Consider the following 4,884-nt stretch of genomic DNA (forward strand, 5'->3'; position numbering starts at 1 on the left):
CTTCTGGCTTTTGTTTGGCCTTTTAAAGAACCCCGAGGTAATGAGGCCTGCCCCAACTCCCCAGCACATCTGTGAAGTCCATAAAAGGCCCCTTTTTCACTTCAATATTCATAGCCGCGTGCTTGTGGCAGGCGCGGGATCCGACGGAGGGCTGCACGAGAGGGACCGCAGGGGCTTGCTGGCTCCTCTACTTGAATTGAAATGATGTAGTTAGAGAGGCATCAATAGTGCTCCCCAAACCGGGATGCAAAGGCAGACCAGCTGGGATACAAGGGGAATAAAGAGGCAGGGGAAAGAAAAGGTCTGCTCGCTTTCTCTCGAGTTTTCTCTTTTTTTTGCTTCCTTCCCTTTTCAGCTTCATCTCTCCTTAAAACTATTTCTTATAGACATAAGGAAGTTGATGGAGCAGCGCAAGCACATCCCGCTCAAGGGTCTGAGCTGCACAGGAGAACTGGACATAGGTACTGGGGATGCTGGAAGCCTGTTAGCTTTAGGGATGGGAGAGCTGAGCCTTTGATAAGCACCTTGATTTACAGGTGAAAGCAGCCGGTAAAGCCAAGACAGATTACCTGGCCTGCCATGGAAGAAGGACAAGGTGCATATGGCAAGTGTGTATGTGCTACCTGGGGCTGAAAAACCAGTAGGTGACTGACCGGAGGGTACTATTAAATGGACCTGTTCAGCTCAGTACTGGGTCAGCACTGGCAGAGGTACTTAGAGTTTGCCTGGAGCAGCCCCAGCTTGGCAAGAGCCTCACTCCTTGGGGCTCAGCTTGAGTCCCTGACTCTCACCCACTAAGCTCATGCCATGCCTTGACTGGGTTGAAGCTCCAGCAGGAGCCAAGGGAGCCCCAGTGACGCCCAGTTCGCTGTAATCCTGCTCTCCGTGCTCCAGCCGTGCCCATTTTCCCCTGGCAGCAAGGGCACACAACATCACAGCCATCTAGCGCGGAAGTGAACCTCCAGGGGCCCATCACACCAGTTTGCCTCTTCATTCTGAGCACAATGCAAGGTCTAACCACTCCCCATGTGCATTACGACCACCTCCGAGGGTGCCTGGAGGTACAAATACCGTAATAGAAGAGACACTGTACTATTCAAACACCTTTGTGACAAAAACACGCAGATCCACCGGAGAGAGCCTTGGAACTGACCCCAGCCAGATGACAGGCAGCTCTGGGCTGGTTTGCCCTTACACTTTGGTTCTCATCTTGAGAAACACGTGTGCTTCTGCCCCAGACCCATCCCTAGCCTATCCCAGCACTTTTTACCGAGTCCTTTTCCCAAAGCCGACTGAGCAGAAGCACCGCAGCTCTGGCTGCGATGCTGGTGATACCTAAGCAGAAGTTCCCTTTCTCCAGACCTGGGCTGGATTCCAGCCGTTCATCAGCGCGCCATGGACACACGGACGTGCCGTCCCCGATGTCCGACAGCCTAGCGAGGCGCACAAACCCACGTTTCACAGTTTCTCATCTGTGACAACCTCTGCTCCCCCTGGCTTTGTCCCAGCATGGCTCTGCTCGTGTACTTGAAGTTCTGCCACCCCTTTCTGTTCCAGTTCTGAGCCCCATGCGCTCTGCCAGCACATCTCAATCTTGGCCGATAGCTGCGTTGCTATTCTTACCCCGGGGTCCCCTCACAGCTCTATCATTGCTCCTCCGTCCCAATTTGCAACACCCTCTTTTATTTCCACCCTCAGCCCCTGCGTGGCTCTGCCAACAGCCCTTAATCTTGTCCTGGAGTTCCTCTGCTGCTCCAGCCCTGGGCCTCCCTGCCTGGATACATCACGTTAAAGACCTTTCAATATAAAACTCTTTCAGGAAAGATAAACAAATTTAACCTCATAAACCTTTCCCAATCCTGAAAAACCAGCCCGTGAGAATGAGGCACCAGAGACCACTTAACCACACATGAGAAACACATTCCTCCTGCTGTTTGCAAGCCCGACTTCATTTATCTGAGTGTCAGACCGACCGCCTGAAGCCAAGAGGTGTGCGAGAGCGGGCACCAGCAGCCGCTTCCCTCCCTTCACTTTGTCCTCTACCGCATCTGTGAAAACAGAGGGATGCAGCAAACGCCGTGAGGGATGATGTCCTCGGAGAACACCCAATTCTTGTTGCCCTCTTCCACTTCCTTCCCTTTCCTGTGTCCTTGTGATTTTTTATTTCTGTATATACACACGAGAGTTATACATATATACACACATCCTCTCTTCACTGATCCTTCCGCTTGCTTCCCCACTCTCTCGCTGGCTCCTCTGTCTTCCTCTCCATATTTACGCCCCTCCCCTGCCTACTTTTCTCCAAACCCTCTCAGCTTTACATTCATTTCAGCCCCCGGAGAAAACCCCAAGAGTACGTGACTGTAAAGAGCTGCGGGTGAAAAGGACCCGCGAGCAGAGCGTGACCCTCATCAAGCTGGCCGAGACCAGCTCCGGCTGCCACTGAAAATGCGTTGAGAAGCTGGACTGTGACATTCGCCTGCAATTGAACCCCTCTGCTGCTCTCCGCTAGCCGAGCCGGGAGAAGAAAGAGAAGAAAGAAAAGTATAGGGAGGAGAGAATGCAAGTGACAGAAAGAAGGATTGAATGAAGGAGTGAAAAGAAAGAAAGATATCCCTGCGCTGCTTGGTCCTTTATCAGCCCTGTCATCTGGTGCAGGGCCCTGTTCGCATTGTCTCACCTTGGACAAAACAAAAAGGCGTTTTTTGTGCAGATTCCTTTAGAGCTGCCAGAGCCCGCACCTTAGGGGGTCGCTGAGGGCTGAATGTGCAGCTGACAGCCCCGCGCAGCCCGATGTGATATCAATAAACTCCGACACGTCAACTCTTCAGCACAGCTCATGTGGAAGGTACGGCTTGAATATTAAAACCTCCAGCGGCCGGGAAATCAGCTTGGGGTGGAGAGGGGGGAGGAGGGGGCTCAGAGCAAGGCGAGGTCGGTGAGCGCGGGGGCTGCGCTAGCACAAGCCGGGGGCAAGGCAGCCAAAACCAGACCCCACTGCAGATCTGCTACCTGCTGCCTCAGGAGCTGTTCAGCATCTCTTTGCTTTTCTTCTTGCCCACCAGTGAGGCCAAGAGGCACCCGGGCTCGTGTGACGGCTTCCACTACAGCTCCTAGGCCAGGGATTCCCTTCCAGAACCAAACCAGACAGGAGCCCAACAGCCAAACCAGAACCTGTGCTCACCTGCTTGATGGCATGTCCTACCTGCTGCTCAGCTTCAGGGCGGGCACAAGCGACCAAACACACCAGCTCGTCACACTCTGCTGTCTGTGATATGATGGTGCTCAAGGGCACCCTTCAGTGCCAGAGCCTCAGCTGCGTTACCAGCCCAGCTTCCAGTCCTCAGCCTGTATTGCTGATGGGACACCGGGGCCCAGTAGCAAGATTTTTGTTACTCTTGATGCTGTGACAAGATACTTTCCCCAAGGAGCAGGCACCGCATCATGGGACAAGTGGTGAACTTTCATTAGCACTGGCTACAAACCTTTGTTCTCTGCTGACACTTCCCATCACTACGTGAACGTGCCCACCAAGAGGCGGCTCACTGCATGAGAACTGACCTGCGTCAAGCTCCGAGCCATCCTGGGCTCTCTGAAGACCACGTGATGTCCACAGCCCCCATTTCCACTCAGATCACAGCTCTGAAGTCTTATTTTTGAGGTAAAGTTCAGAATGTATTTTGCACAGGGAGTCTCAGATACCAATACCTCTTCAAGGGCAGGGGGAGGCCAGTCCCATCACCAGAGCAGAGCGATGCTGGGCAGACCCTTCACCTCTGACAAAGGCAGGACACAACCGTCCCTTGAGGCCACGATCAAGACAGGAGGAAGTTTTGGTCTCCAGCCCCATAGAGGAGTTTTTCAGACATGATGTTCTGTGGGGTTTATCTGCCAAGCGTTGCTCAGGATGCGTGACTTCATCCTGGAGGTATTTCAGAATGCAACAAGGGATCTTTCAGGAGCTCATGATGATCTCTTTCACTCTTGGATTATGATCCTATGAGGCAACAGTGCCCTGACAGACACACCACATAAGCTGGAACCTTTCACAATTACTTCTTGCTTCAGAATTCAAGAGGAGAAGCAAAGTCAAAAACATTCCCACCACCGTTAAAGCCGAAGGATTTTGGTGTGCACGGAGCTCTGCTTTTCTGGGCGGGGAGACTGAGTACGTGCAGAATAATGGTCTGCCAGTCACAGATGGGAATGGGTATTTCCACCACTAGATCTGTTTTGGTCAGAACCTTTGTGCAGAGGTTGAGTTTCCAAGTTCGCCAGTCAAATCCCCCAAATACAGGGAGGTGGGAGTGTTTCGGGACAGCCTTACACAATTTTGTGTTGACTGGACTGTTCAGTTTTGTTTTTTAAATAAAGAATCAAAATATTTTGAACTAACATTTCAGCTGACCTGAAAAGAAAAGTCTTGCCTTGTTTTCAAATTATTTGATTAGAATTTTTTCCATTATGAAATATCTGCATTTCAAGAAGAAGTTGGGATTTAAGTCATTGAAAACCCCTCGTATTTTTTTATTTCCCTCCCATGTGTGGTCAATGGCCCCGGGATCTTTGCAGAGGCCCCTCCTCTCATGCTAATTCAGTTTTGACGACATGCCCTTTGCCAGCCGCAGAGATCAAGTGAGATGCGAGCTGGTACCGTGTGGGTCAGAGGTGTGATGTCTCTAACACCAAACTGTTGGTCTCTCCTTGGCTACTGCTGTGCAAAAGGGAGAGGATTTGTGTGCCTGGCTCTCTGGGACCCGCACAAACACTTGCCAGAGCTGATTTCTGGCAGTCAGGCCAGGAAGGTGATGGGATTGAAAAATACATCTCAGGAGCTACATGTAGGAGTGGCGCTATCAGCTAACAAAACCAGATCCTGAGCGA

Source organism: Buceros rhinoceros, unplaced genomic scaffold (genome assembly GCF_000710305.1).
Source record: "Buceros rhinoceros silvestris isolate BGI_N320 unplaced genomic scaffold, ASM71030v1 scaffold13760, whole genome shotgun sequence".
NCBI classification, from domain to species: Eukaryota; Metazoa; Chordata; class Aves; order Bucerotiformes; family Bucerotidae; genus Buceros; species Buceros rhinoceros.